The sequence below is a fragment of the Aphidius gifuensis genome, linkage group LG4 (assembly GCF_014905175.1).
Source record: "Aphidius gifuensis isolate YNYX2018 linkage group LG4, ASM1490517v1, whole genome shotgun sequence".
Classification (NCBI taxonomy): domain Eukaryota; kingdom Metazoa; phylum Arthropoda; class Insecta; order Hymenoptera; family Braconidae; genus Aphidius; species Aphidius gifuensis.
In genome coordinates, this window is record NC_057791.1 from 3,160,514 (window position 1) to 3,176,650 (window position 16,137).

Sequence of the window (16,137 nt, forward strand, 5' to 3'; positions counted from 1 at the left end):
TCAGTTTTGTATGAATGGATTGTTTTTCGATATTTGCATTGGATATATTTCAACGATGATAAATATATCATCTATCAGCAGTTCAATTCAATTGATATATTTATAATATAGTAATTTAGTGACACAACGAGTTAACTTGACCATTATTGAATCAATATCAACACAATTGCAATATTTTCATTTTTCAACTATTATTTATATATATGCATATATTTTTTTTAAATTAAAATTCAAAAAGAAGATTATATTAATAATAAAATATTTGATTTATAAAAATGAAAACTTTATATAAAACTTAAACAAAAAAAAAAAACTCTTTTTTAATAATTTCTTTAAAAAGTTCAAGTGAATAAGATCTACGTCAATATACCGTTGACTGCTCAGACTATTTAACTTGACACGACTCGAGTTGACCCGGTAAAAATACAAATCTAGAATAAGTAAAAAGAAAAAAGATTTGTTCACTAAAAATACGAGTAAGAAAAACTAAAAAATTTCAAAGTCATTTCCCTAATACACATGGCGAGACAAGTCAAGAAATGAGAAATAAAAAAAAAAAATCAACGGAAAGGTTGAAAAAAAAAAATGGGGAGCGACCACATTGCAAAAAAAATAAATAAAAAAAAAATGATGAGTAATGTGTATATAGATATATAATAAAAGCAGCAAAAAAGCAGCTAAAAAAAATAGAAATCTTCAGTAGGAAGAAATTAAAAAAAATAAAAAAAAATTGGAATAGTGAGATTGTGGGAGTGCGCGTTCCCCTTATCAACAAAAGATTTGCAATGCTAACAAGCTGAAGAACTATATTGAAGTAGAATCACATCGCATTATTTGAAAGAGAAATAAAAAAAAAAATAGTTATCTTACTCAGGCAGCAGCTTGAGAAAACCATTAAGATTAAATAAGTATTATGATAATTAAAATATATGCATGTATAGAATCGTTGAGAAAATTCAAGTGTGATTTTTTATTCTTTGTATAAAATAAATAATTATTTAACACATAGCTTTGGGACTTTGGAAGAATTAAAAATAATATTAAAAAATACAAAATTGACATACCAAAATGATGTATCAAGTTTGTTGTCTCTCGTCTGTTCTTTGTTATCTCGTTAAAAACCAAAGAAGCTTACTAAGAAACCTTAAATTTTCTTGTTCCTTCTTGCCACATCAAGTCTTCATCCTCGTTTACCTTTCAAGGTGAAGTTATATCAAAGCTCTGGTATATAAACGTGGACTATGCTGCCGTGTCGGATCAACATCGCCGTAGACAAGCAAACCTGAAACATTTATGTTACTATATATTATTCACACAAGAAAACAAAAAAACTTTGAAATAAAAAAAACTATTATATACAAGCCTATAGTAAATTTATATTTTTGTTTTTTAAATTTTATAAAAGTTATAGCTCAAAGTAAAAATAAATAAAAACTAGCTGATGGTGAATTTTTTTCTTATAGTCAATCACTCTACTTAGACAGATGAAAAAAATAATAATATAATAAAGTTGATAAATAAATTATGATGCATGTTTATGACAGCTTAGACCCAAATGATAATAATAAACAATAATTGTATTATATTATAATCGTTGATTTGAAATTATTAAAAAATTAAATTTTGATTGATTTGATAAACTATATTTGTGCAAATTGTCAGTATGATATTCATCTTATTTTTGATATGTCTGTATGGAATATCATGCTTGTAGCATATTTAGAGATCGATTATACTTGACTGCAGACACCGCATGGAATCACGAGGGAGCTAAATGAAATTATATACGATTTGAGAAGTTTGACGTTGACATTTCATTGGTTGTGGTGAGACACGTTCAAAATATACTAAGATTATATATATTGACGAAGGAAATGAGGAAGTTTAACCTCCGGGATTGTTGAATATTGTCAGACAATGATAATTTAATTTAAAATTATTCTATTCATTTATTTATAAATAAATATATCTATATCATATTTACGGATATTGACATATAAAATACAAAAAGTAATAAATTTAATTATTTAATAATATTATTTGATAATAAAAAAAAATGTGTAAAGCTATAAATAATATTATAAGTTGTTTTTGTTTTAAAATTTGTTATTTACAATTTTTTTTAAATCATAAGAAAATATAGCAATGTTAACTGTGATATCACAAAAATATAGCCATAAGTAAGCTATTTATCGAATAAACGACTTACGTAAAGAGCGCTTTCTGGAGATTTAGCGGTTGAAAAGATAAGAAAAAAAAAAATAGCACATGGATATATATGTGAGGCAAGAGTAAAAAGAAGAAAAAAAATAATAAAATATATATATATTATAAAAAAATAAAATAAAGAAATGAAAAAGAAGCGATGAAAAGTCTAGTGGATGGGGGGTGGACTCAGTGTGTGTTTTATTGTGAAAGGTTGCAACATTGTCGTCTGCACAAGAAGCACGCTTCCAATGGTCATTGATGGGGTGAGTTTAAAAAATAGAAAAATAAAATAATAAAGTTGAGGAAATAATAAAAAAAAAAAAAAAAAACAATATGATTTTTGGTCAACGGACACTTGGTGGTAAAGACCAGAAAAGTGAATGGGGTTCTTGATACTGCACAATATGACTATATTCTCTCTTCACTTTGATATTGGTATGGTGGTGCTAGATGGCTGGTAGGTTGGTTGGTTTGTTATATATATATATATACGTTATGTCTTGAAAATGTACAGAATGTATATAAAGAGAAAGACAAAGAGAAAGATAAAAAAAAAGGGTAGCAAATTGTGGTGGTGGTGGACAGAGTGGTCGATACGTGGGTCAGCTTGACATGCTTCACTGATAACACCAATAGGAACATTTGTGAAATTTCTTGAGTTTATATATATATACTTTTTTTAGCCATAAAAAAAAAACTTACATTTTACTTAATGAACATGTTTTTATCTGAGATTAAATTTTTTTCAAGATTGCAAAATACAGTTTAAAAATAATTGAACAAGGGTTATTGTTTGTTTTTTTTTTTTTTTGAAAATAAAATAGCAATTAATTGCACATGGTATTGAAACAAATAAAATTAATTATAACAATCAAATATTATTTCAAAAAAAGGTTCAATTTTGAATTAAAAAAAAAAAAAACAAATACTTTTACCTCAAAATTTGTTTGATATAAATTTTTTTCTTTTTTTGATTCACAGTGAATACTCTATTTTTTTAGTATTTTTTTTTTACTGTTAAAAATACATGAAATTTTTTTAAAAAAGTTTCTACTAATTTTAGAACATGTTTGTAATTTTATCAGAACTTTTTTAAAACTGGTAAAAAATAGGATAATAGTTATTGTTATTATTTTCAGCATGTTTGATAAAAAAAATGGAAAAAAAAAAATGGTGGTAAGCGCCGCCAGAGGCGACTGTGCTCTTACCATTATATGTGTTATTCCGTCCTTGTCTAGGGGAGTGCTAAACGTCTCTCCTTTCATACTACACAAATGTAACTGCATGTTTGGTGCTTATATATGAAATACCTAGCTACATCACCACTTGCGAGAAACTAAAGAATCCTCTCTAACTTTTTAATAATTAATTTTGTTTTAAATTTTATTTCATAGAATAATAAAAAAACAAAAAGTAAAATTAATTTGATAATAATCATTGTTTCATACAAGTAATTTTTTGTTAAATAAATTTTTAAACTAGCAATTTAACAAAATTAATGTAATCTTTTAAAATTTTAATATATTTTTCTATATTTTAAAATTAAAGTTAAAGAAATATATTAAAATTGCTTTAAAGAAATTCAATTTTATCTTCGACCACATTGTCATAATGACTTTCAGTAAAAACCATTACTACGAAAAATTTCCAATAATATTGAGAAAAATGAGGTTACATTTAAAAAAATAAAATTGAACAAGAAAAACCGTCACCATCCATTAAACCTAACGTTCTTGAAATGTTTTAAACTATTATTATTTTTAAATCCAATAATTTACTTCAAAGGGTGTTGCAATTGTGAAATAATGTACTTGACACAGAAGATTTCGAAAGATGATTTATCCGCATAGATGAAATAAATGTTTTTAAAAAAAAAAATCAAAATAGGATGTCTTAGCAAATGTTGGATGGATCATAGTATATAAAAAAAATTGAGAATCGATTGTATGTCACGTAGGCTAACAGTAATTTGCCTGGTAAAGAGACATGTATAGCTTGGTTCGACGGTGACGAATGGAAAGGGCTTTTACGACATACTCATGGTAAACTAGAGAATGGCTTTTGACACAATGTTCCACTCAAATGAACTCAGTGCAAGTACATATATAAATTTATCTATACACGGAGAAAAATTTTCAGCAAATTTTGCTATGGCGCCATATCATTGAGGGTCTATCTTCTGACTATTCAAATATTTACTATTATGTTAACAAAAAAAAACAATTTTTGTCTTGAAAATTTAAAATGTACCATAGCAATTTATATAATGTTTTTTTTTTGCTATGTTCAGATTAAAAATTACAATGCATAAAGAAATTTTTACGAAGGCCAAATTTAAAAGTTAAAATAATCCAGCCTAAAAATTACATTGTACCATAGCAAAATATATATATATTTTTTTTTGCTTTGTTATTCATAAAATTTTACGTTGTTGCTGTGGACAAAATTAAAATGATCCTCTGAAAATTTACAATGTGCCATAGTAAAATTTAATTCTCTTGAAATCCTATAGGTGTCACTGATAAATACAAAGCAACATGGTTAAAACATAGCAAAAGCAATGACACTCAGAAATGTCAACCATTACTTTTACGACACTTTGCTTATGTTTAATGAACAAACAAATGTTAGCTTTGTAAATGTTGTTGTCAATAACGTAGAATTCTGTTCGAATTTCAAATCTGGTTTAGTTAATAAATTTAAATATACAAATATAAAACAAATTTTATAGATATTGACTTTATAATATTTTCATAAATGGAATAAATTTTGCGTTTGACCATCTTATGGTCTAGTTACGCCACACGATATTTTTATATATATATCATGAAACTCACTCACTATCATTTATTTTATGTTTTTTCGTATAAATTCTCTCCGTGTATATATTAAGTTTACTTCTCTTTGCATAGCGAAGCTTTTTCTCTTCGCATATAATATAACGCCCATACACACACACACACACAATATATGCAAAGTTTTAGACTAGTTTTACCATCTCTTTTTCAACATAGTAATATTGAATATGTGCCTTTTGACCTATGTACCTTTATACCAACATACATGGTTACACACCTTTTATGACCTTTGAACAACACCATCGAGAATTCAAATCGTCTTTTTGCATTAGATATACAAACGAGACTATTCACTGGTTTACCATCTTTGTTTCACAATATATTTTTTTTCACTCTATATTTTGTTTATTATTCTCTTGTATTGGTATTTTTTATTGTTATTATTATTATGATTTATTTACTGTTTTATTCTTTTGACAACTCCTTGACAATTGCATTGTCAGATAATCCAACTTGACTTTTGTGCAATAGCTAAAGCTTCTGAAAATGAAAAAGTCGTAGTCCATGATGGACCAAAACCATTAGTCAACAGAAAAGTTAGTTGGACTTGGTAGCTTGGCTTGAGAGGCAATGTTAAGTCAAGTGAATCAGTATATATTTTTTTTTATTAATAATTATTATTTTATTTAGTTATTTTTTAAAAGAAATTATTGATATTTATTTTTTTATCTCAATAATTTTAATTTATATGAAAAAACTTTTATTATGTTGATTTTATGTATTTATATTAATTTTTAAGTCATGTCAACAGAATATTCATCAAAGAGAATTATTTATAAATTCTTATAAAACTGATGGGAAAAAGATTTTTCAAATGTTGAAAAATATATTTATATATATATTTTTTTTTTATGAATTTAATTTTCAATGCAACGATCAGCAATTTTTTTTTTTGGTTATATTTTTGGCAAACTGAATTGAAAATGTACATGGATATAGAGAAAATTTACAGCAGCAGAAGTTGAAATTTATCATTCGTTTATATTCTTGTCACGAATATTCACTATTCACCGTACACTGCAAAGTGCCCTCAAGCATACTTCACTTTTTATATTTATATATATATTTTTTTTCAGTTATTTCTTTACTCACTTTGTGACACTTTCACTGTGATACATCTTATTTCTATTTATTTATATTTTTTTTTTGTCTGTCTAAAGTTAATAAATTAATAAAATAGAGGATATCCGGTTAAAAAATTCAATAAAATAAATGAAAAAACAAGGAGATATAATATAAATAGTCATTGAGATAGATAAAATATGGTAAAATATAATTTTTAATTACAAATTTGAAAAAAAAGAAAGATATTTCATGAAAATTAGTAGGAGGAAATGAATTAATTTTTGGTTGGTTATATAACGATGAGGTATTTCATTTACAAATATGAATGATTATTATTAAAACCAGTTTTCCTGTCACCTGCGTATGTGGCAATGGAGGGTATCGCTAGCGGCCTGTATGACCAAATTGTTAATTTATTATTTTCGTCCATGCATTAATTACAACTCTCTAAAATTAACAGTTGATATTTGTTCATTAATATATACCTCTGTATTATTCTCATATATACCTTATATTTTTAATAATAATAAAAAATTCAATTAACTTTTTATTATTTTACTTGGAAATATTCAAATCTATTATTATTCAAATGAAAAAAATATATATCTATTACCCAACCATTGTATTGAATTTTTTTTCTATTCTTTAATTTATCATTGAGTTGAAAAATTTTTTAAAAAATATTTAAAGCCTAATGAGTAACCAGCTCAATATTGCCATTCATTTCTTTTATTAAAAAAAAACAATATATAAAATAATGATAATAATTTTTTTATCAATAGAAATAAAGAGTTATCATTAATAGAAAAATAAATTATTTTAACTGCATTGAAGTCATACGTTCATGCAATTTTTATTAGGATCATAGAAGCATGAGAGATAAGTGTGTCATGTGTGCTACTATTTTAAAGACAATATCTTGAAAGAATATCAAAGCATCATTTATGATTTTTCATAAATATTGTATTGTTGGTATACAATAGTCATTGTCATATATATATATATATATATTAATTTTGTAAAGTTTAAATTATATACGGATAATAAAAGCATTAAAAAGTTTGTTGTGGCTATACATGTATAAAAGTAGAATTATATTGTAAATGTGTTTATCCTTTAGAGACAAAAAACTCTCGAACAATAGACAATAAAAGTATAAAAAATAATGATAATTCAAATATATTCAAGTTTAATTGATTGAAAATAAAAATAATTAAGTGCTCATTGTTGTAAAAACAATAATTTTTATTCAATGATTTTTGTCGTAATGATTAGATATGAATTTATGTAATGAATTTGAAATGACATGATAATTTTGTAAATAAAAATGGATATTGAAAATGCTCTTGTCACATGAGTGCGTGACTATTGATGTTTAAAACATTATCAAGTACCTCGATATAATAAAGCCCCAGGCTTTATTAATGTCCGATAAATATATATTTTGCTATCAACCTGTCAAAGATTTAAATTACACTAAATGCCATCAACATATTGAGTGTTATAGATGAACTAAAATATTCTATATACACACAAAGTATTTTTGATCTCTAACAATGATCATGGGGTTTTTTTTTTTTTTCTTCTTTCAAGTGTTTCATCTTGAGGAGCATCAATATTGTGGTTTCATATTGAAGAATCAAACGACTGAATTAATGATGACTATTTCGAGATGGAGAACCATTGATTGCAACACTTGAATGATAAGGAGAGGAAAAGAGAGAAAGAGAATCAGAACAATTTCGATTTTATTGTGGTACTTCGATGGATTGACTGCATGCTATTTCAAAAAATATATATATATTGCACTGACATACTATATACAATGAAGTAAAACATTGGAAAAAAAGTTATTACAATTTTTATTACAACGCTCATCATAATTAAGCGTGTCAAGTATCTAATTTTCTACAGACAATAAAATTCAATTAAATGTTTAATTGTATCTGCTCAGAATAATCTTCAATAACAGATGCAAATTTTTATTTTTTTACAAAGTAATTCCATCATAAAAAGAAGAGTTTGTAAAAATTCTATTGACTGTTTTAATGAGAAATTAATATAAATCCTTGTAACTTGAGAATTTGAATTGAAATAAATTAAAAATTATGTAATCATTTTTCTATTTCGAGAATATTTATCCAAACTGAATTAAACATTGAAGTAGTAGTAAAAAATAATAAAGATATGATGTCTGGCTTTTTTTTTGTCAAATAGTTTCTTCCTAATAATTGTTTAAAAAAAAAAAAAATGTGATTTACAATTGTAGCAGTACGGATCAATACTTATTTACCCGGACAAATACTTTTTTTTTTTTGTACTTTTCGATTTTATTTTTTATTTTTTTGTCACTAAAAAATCCAGGGGTGTTAACTTAAACCAAGAGTTAAACTAAACCAGGCCAAAACGACGAGATTTATATGTTTACGCGATTTCATGGTAACTTTCTATTTTTCTTGAAGTCTAACAACCAACTCCCACACAGTAGTTTTATTTTATTAAACTCCGTATGTCCACACCAACTTCCCATATTTTTTTACCTTTATTTTTATATTTTTCATTCGTTTTTCAGGCTTATATTTGTTTTCAGGGATCCTTCGACAAACTGCCACGCTTCATTTGGAAACGAGCCAAGCCCTTGCAAAAAAAAAAAAGAGGCAAAAAATTAAAAAAAAAAAAGAATAAAAAAATGGGAAATTGTTGTCGACAGTGTGTGAGGTAGGGATCATAATCTCTTTTCCTATATACGTACACAGTTTTAGCTTATTTAGATGCAGAAGTTTATTCAGATACGTTTATCATTATGGCTAACATTTAACTTTAAATAATTAAGAAGTAAAAAATTGGGTGATGTTGCATTTGAGAGAAAACTTTTTGTGTGAATCCTCTCATTTTACAGAAGAAAAGAGTTATATTAAGAAGCATCCATGGTCAAGAATACAAATGAACAGTCTCACTGACCATTTTGACCCAAAAAAAAATATATATACATTGTATATATAAAAATAAAAAATACAAAAATAAAACTACCGAAGTTGAATAAAAAATTTTTCTCTATATATGAAAATAAAAATTCGTTAGATGCTGAGAGTCACGTTTTAGCTTTTGACACAATATAAATATATTAAATGTGAAATACGATAAAGTTTACATATAAAGTCAAAACCATCAACTATATATGTATACACAAACTTTTCAAATTTATACTACATAAATAAATGAATTCAATAATTAAAACATTCCTAATAAATTTAATGAGCGTATTAATTATTCATATTGTTTTTCATTCATTATTATGATATTATTATTTGACTTTATTTCTATATCATCATAGTTTTTGTTGGTCAATATCATCATAATATTTTCTAATTATATGAATGATTTAATTGGTTCGAATTTATCCGATTGTATAAATATGATATAACCCACTGAGGGTTACGTGTTACAAACCCCATCCAATTTGTTTGGGTTCTTCTACCTCTCTAAATTTGTGGGAAAATGGATATTCTATCACTTGAAAACTCTCATACTAAACTATATCCAAGTGCGTTTGTATTATAAATGTACATATAAATGTTGCCATTTAATATATAATCTTTACTAACAATAGAAACTAGACACTATCAATATCAACCGTATTGAGGAATAGCTTTACTTTTTTTCTAAATTATTTTCAATACTTTAGGTATGGCACAAACGATTGTTGCCTTTAATAAAAAAGCCATAAAAATATATCAATGAATTTTGTAAATTTTACCAATAACCCGTAATATATATATTTAAAAATTTTATTACAGCTTATCGAAGCAATCTTTAACTTGTAAAAAATACTTTTATGTTTTTTTTATTCTTTCAAGATTATATTTATTTATTAAAACTTGAATTTATAGCAGTAAATTTTTCATTTTTTTCTTTTTTTAACTTTCAACAGCAAAAATGATATTTGAGTGACAAGAATGCGACAGGACAATGTCATGAAAAGAAAATAATGTTGAAAAATCGAAACCGGAACGAGTGGAAAGGTTAGTTGAAAAGAGACAAATGTAAAAAAAGAAATGAGTGAGGTAAAAATAGAAAAATGAAAAAAAATAAAATAAAATGAACCTAGACGAAAGAGGATTGTGGTGATTGTCAGAGGTGCAAGAAGAGGGTGAAAGGAAAACGAGTGCAGAGGCCGGGATGCTGTTGTAATTACACTTCATGTCAGAGAGTAGAGAAAATAATAAAAAAAGAAAAAAACCACCCTGTGTGCTTCGACGCCTCTCTTATTTTGACACTCACCCTCTTATTGTATATATATAGAGAGGGACCGAAAAAATTAGTTGATTTATTATTTTTCCTTCTGCGCTATAATTTTTTTTTTTTATTTTCTATATATAATAAAATTTTAATAATAATATATATTTTATTATTTTATATATTATAATTTTCAAATAAGACTTTTAATTGTTTTTTTTTTTTTAGGAAAACTCATGTTTTATCTAGATTGTTAACGACAAACTACTGATTTTCAAGTGTTTTTTTTTTTTTTTAACTTGAACTTATACCTTGAACATACTAGACAAAAAATAAAAAATAAAAAATTGAAAATAGAGTGGAGTACTGTTAAACAAATAAAAAAAGAAAAAAAATTTAGATGCGAGGGTGACAGGTCAAAAGGGTGCGAACAATAAAGTCAGCCACGTGCATTGCAAAAAAATTAAAAGAAAAAAAAAATTGCGAGAAAAAAAAATAATAATAATTAAAATATGAGACGACAGAAAAAAAAAAAAAAAAAGCTCGACGCTTATATAACGACCGAAAATAAAGTATAAAAAAAAATCCCAACGAATTTTATTATGAAAACCAAATAAAGATATTAACTAGACACACGTAAAATTCTATCACGATATTTATACATTACTGTATAAATTTTTTATTTTGAAGCTTTAAAAAACCGTTGAGCATTATTCAAATTTTATCATTCAATTTTTTTTTTTTCATTTTTTGTCTGACAGTATTATTCTGTTTCAGAGTTTTATCGATAATTTATATATAAATGTATGTATGAATGAAGATGGGAGGATATACATGCAAATATTCAGAATATCATTGACTGAAATATCATCCAGTTAAACAATTCATACAGATCGACACCTCAAAGTCACTTAATAAACGTGCAAATCAAATATAACTAGTGGAATGATCGACGAATAGTCAGACATTCATGAGTATCAATACAATATATAAATTGTCAATTACAATTTTCATAATAAATATATAAAAATAATTATAAATTAAGCTTTAAAAGTATTGAAATTAATATTTCATATTATTTTAACTATAGAACAATTATTTTTTCATGACAAATTAAATTAAAATAAATTGTTTAAATTGTCGAAACGTGAAGACACGTGTAGAAAAAGTTTTTCAATGACTATCTCATGAATTAATTGTGGCATTTAAATAGACCAATTACTTTGTATTAAATAGCTACACATAAGCAATATAATATCATGAGAATACAACATTTCTAACTCTTCTTCTTTTTCTTTTTGTTTACATGAAAATTTACACGAAAAAGACAGTGACGTTTTGTGGTTGTTGGTGCATAAAATATTCGTTTAACAGCACCTGGAAAATTCACTACGTGCATTTACGGATGTTATCATTTTCACTGTTATCTCCACTGTATTCTATATCATCTTTATTCTATCTCTTGTACACATACATACATACATACATACATACTGAATGACGAGCAATTTTGATATTTTACATGACTGAACCGAGATATGGGTGTATAAAGGTAGAGAAAGCCAGTTTTCACTTTAAGCTGAAAATTACATAACCCTATATTCCCTTCCCACAATATCCTTTGCTTCCATAAAGAATATGCTGTTTTTTTTTTCCTCTTTGTTTGTTTTAGTTATTTTAATAGAAAAAATAAATTTATTTTCTTTTTTCTAAAAAAAACTTAACTAAAATCATTTATTTTATTTTATATTTTACTTGAAAAATATATTTTTTACCATCATCTGTAATATGTTTTTTTCTATTTTGCCATTCCAATTTTCAATTTTACCTTTCGAATACACGAGTAGTAGCTATACCGAGTTTTTGTACTTCATATACACTAGCAATTTAATTTTTTTCATTTATTATTATTCCAATTTTTTTTTAGTTTCATTTATTTTTCTTTGACTGGCTTTATTTGGAAATATAAAAATAGCCATGTAGCTGGTAATCATCAAAGTTTTAAAAAAAATATATATAAATAACAAAATGAAAAAATAAAAATTCAAGCTTTGTATTTGAATTTTTTAATTTATTTATTTATTTTTATATTTCAATTTTATTTGATTTTTTTTTCTCTCGTATAGTAGCAGGATAAAAAAAAAAAAAATTTTTGAATTGGAAAAAAAAATAAATAAATAAATAATTGGATCACTATGATAAAGATGAGATATTAAAGTTTAAGCTGTAAAAGACAGCAAGATCATGATCTATATCTAAATTTTAATTTCAAATTTTTGTATTTTATAATTGACCCGTGTTGGTATATGAAAAAAAAATAAAAATAAATAACAAGAGATGAGCAAAAGGGATAATGCAAGTTTCATCATCTACCAAGATAAGGTTGTCAACGTTTGCAAAAGCTTCAGTACACCCTGTTAATTTTCAATTAACTCTGAGGCCCCCGAAGGTGATGAACCAGTTTACTAAGCAACTCTATAGTTTTTCAAGATTAAAACGAAAAATGAAAAGTGTAAAAAAAAAAAAGCTATCAAAGCCTGGTATACTACATATTTAATATCTTGACCATAAAAAAAAAATATTTTTTACAAATGACGTGTTAAAATATTTCAACATGTCATATGATGACTTGTTGAAAAATAAAAAAACAAAGTCAGATAAAGTTAAATTAAAAATGATGGATAAATATAAAAAGTTAAAAATAAGAGATAAATTGATTTATAAAATTTGTACTATTTGTCCATTGGGGTGAACTGATGATAAAGGGAATAAAAAATAAAAAAATAAATAAAAATCAAAGTTTGACTTGAGGAAAATCGATCAGACATATAATCGAATTGAATCTATAGGCATCTCACAGTTTTCCCATGATGTGGTCGCTGAGTTTCTGTGGGTAAAATCAGGCCAAACTACTCTGAGTTAGTTGATTGGTTAACAAGCTCAACCGTAGGATCCAAAGTAAAATACACCCAATACAAGCAAAGTATTTTTCATCATCATTTCTATCTATATATATTTTTCCACATACCCAATACAAATATTAAATAATAATTAGCTAATACAAAAGTTGAAAAAAAGAAATACTACAAGCAAAAAAAGTTAATAAATTTCTCTGATTTAATTAGTGTAATATGATTGATCATCATTATATCTATTTTTCGATATTTATTTTACTTCAAATAATTACTAAAATTTAATGTGAATAATGAGTATTGAATATTGACCTATTTTATAATATTGCTAAACCATTAAAAACCCTGATTAATATCAAAATCCCCTTGAAGTGAAACTAATACATCCTCTACATAATATTCAAATTTCCAGCTATAGTAACATTGATTATCAACTAACTACGAGATTGGATTTCATGGGATGGTAAAAATAATAAATAGAAAAAAAAAAAAAAAAAAACATTCAAACATAAAAGCTTGACCATTACAAAAAGTTTTCAATGTAGGGGTTGAAAGATGAGGGCATATGGGACAAAAAAAAAAAAAAATATATATATATATAAAAAGATAAAAACTAAATGTAATTGGGACAAACCAACAGCCGGCCATTTGCCAAAATGATATACTAATTAATGTTATGCTATGAAATAAATGTATAATAATATTATTATACAAAATATATACAAACGATTTTGTGGTATTCAACCAGCTATATTATTTCCACTTAAAGCTAATTGAACTTTAGCAATAATTTAACATGTTAATTTTCAAAGATAGATATCACTGAACAACACCCTCTATATCATTTGTTAATATTTAGTTTTAACATGTATATCAGTATGTCGAGCATGTAACTTTAAACATATCAAACATTCTAAACACTGATAAAGTTTGTATAAATCTATATGTCAAAATTACTATTTCGTTAGTGTTATATTTATTTGATAAATATACACCACGTGACACATGTCCATATAAAGTTCATAAGACGAGACAAGATATTATCACTGCTCAATCTCAGGGGTGAAATTGAATGAGTACTTTTACGGTCTTGTAACTGGTGATTTTCTACAACCCTCTCTTTATTATAGATAGATATACACGCTATGCTGAAGCTTGAGAATATTATTTTTTTTTTTTTATCTTTCAAAAGCACTATTGTGTTATAAAAAAAAAAAAAAAAAAAAAAAATTGTACTATCTATTTATTTATTATTAAAAATATTTATCTTTACGTAATTTGTAAAATTATAGGTGGTAAATATAATTTATTGGATTTTGAAATAACTTTCATCAAGTATGGTTGTTAACCACATAATTTTTCATGAGTAAATTGTTGAGGTCAAGTCAATTAATGACAGTTCACAACTGTCTGACCAAAACAAGAACTATCTACTTGCACGCAAGTGTTAAATGCTTTTCTTACTACAATTCGATGAGTTTTAGTGACCTCGAAACAATCAACTAAGACAACCAAAGCTCTAAACTACATTTTCTATATCTATCGGGTTTTTTTTTTATTCGTTTTTTCATTCTCTTTTGTTCATCGTTATCTCTGTTACGTGTTCACAATGCACCACGAACGTCACGCAAAACATTATTTATAACGTTAAGGAAGTATCTCGTCACGCGGTAAAACTTTTGCTTCTAACAGTTTTTTTTTTTTAAATTCTTTTTTCTACAGTCCTCATCTTTATTTTATTATTATTATTATTATATTATAATTATTTTGTTAAAGATTGCGTTAGTCTGTTATATAATCATATATTTAAAATGTAAAAACTTACCACACAGAAGTCTCGTTCGATGTTTTTTTTTCTCTTCCATCATTCTGACATCCATCAGGATAAATTATTGTAATAGCTTAATAACAAGACTTTTGCCGTCTCATCATATTTTTTTTTTTGTTTTTTAATAACAATAAATTTTCTTCTGAAACAAAAAAAATAATAAAAATTTTTATATTTCATTTATCTTGTTTGACTTTGAAACCAGAGTAAAAAGAAAAAAAAAAAGTTTAAATCTACTCTTGTTGATGAAAGAACGAAAAATAAAAAAATCAGAAATTCTTGTATATCAGTCACGCAATTTACAAATATATTAATTAAATATTTAATGTATACATGTTGTACCGGTGTATAAATAGACATATAAATAAAATTGTATAGCCTGTACAGTGGGTGTGAAATCTGTCAGATATCTTTTATCACGCCCTGTCACAAGCATTAACTCCACGATGGGTTTGGCTTGGTGGCTCTTGTGATGACCCATGCTATAGACCATGTGCGCAAGTGACCCTATATATGGGATACTGCACGTCGTCTACATGTGAACATTAAAAGGTCAACGTAACCCTCTCAACACGACAAACTATATACACAATTTCTGGTTTAATTTTTTTTATTTTTTGTTCATTCTATCTTCTTTTTTTTTTTTTTTTGCTTCTTGGCTCTTTTGCATTCCTTACTTGGCTACATGTTTCACTGCCATGTTCCAACTCCACTTTTTCCTTGAACAAGAGAATTTGTCTGCTTAGAATTTTTAATAAATTTAGCATACACGTTACCAAGTTGGTATGTGACACTTATTGATAGTCTGAAACAATGAAAAAAAAATATATAAAAACATTAGTTATTCATAGAGTACAATATGTAAAAATTGAATGCAATAAAAAATTAAATAAAAAATAATATATGTACATTTATTACAGAATCAAGTTTAAATAAAAAATAAAATATTATTTGTAAATTTAATAATGCAAAATATATACAAAAATAAAAAAATTATTAAAAAAAGGGTGAATGAGAAAAAAGTATAAAA

The 16,137-nt window shown here is 25.5% G+C and overlaps 1 protein-coding gene, 1 long non-coding RNA gene and 1 other non-coding gene across 4 annotated transcripts in view; all 3 read right to left on the bottom strand.

Annotated features, from left to right (window-relative positions):
- LOC122854529 (transcriptional regulator DEF1-like) overlaps nt 1-15,231 on the bottom strand; it is a 101,235-nt gene extending 86,004 nt beyond the window's left edge. The window contains exons 1-2 of the mRNA XM_044155274.1: nt 15,105-15,231; nt 1,065-1,282 (exon numbers count right to left, since the gene is read on the bottom strand). The gene's annotated coding sequence lies outside the window, so the exon portion shown is untranslated. The remainder of the gene's footprint in view (nt 1-1,064; nt 1,283-15,104) is intronic.
- LOC122856058 lies at nt 3,373-3,480 on the bottom strand. The gene has a single exon (XR_006374128.1). It is a non-coding gene; the product is annotated as a U6atac minor spliceosomal RNA (small nuclear RNA).
- Nucleotides 15,232-15,823: 592 nt separating the features above from the next.
- The window catches only part of LOC122854538, a 50,987-nt gene continuing 50,673 nt past the window's right edge, over nt 15,824-16,137 (bottom strand). For both annotated transcript variants that reach the window (XR_006373976.1, XR_006373975.1), the window contains exon 9: nt 15,824-15,912. This is a non-coding gene — a long non-coding RNA (uncharacterized LOC122854538). The remainder of the gene's footprint in view (nt 15,913-16,137) is intronic.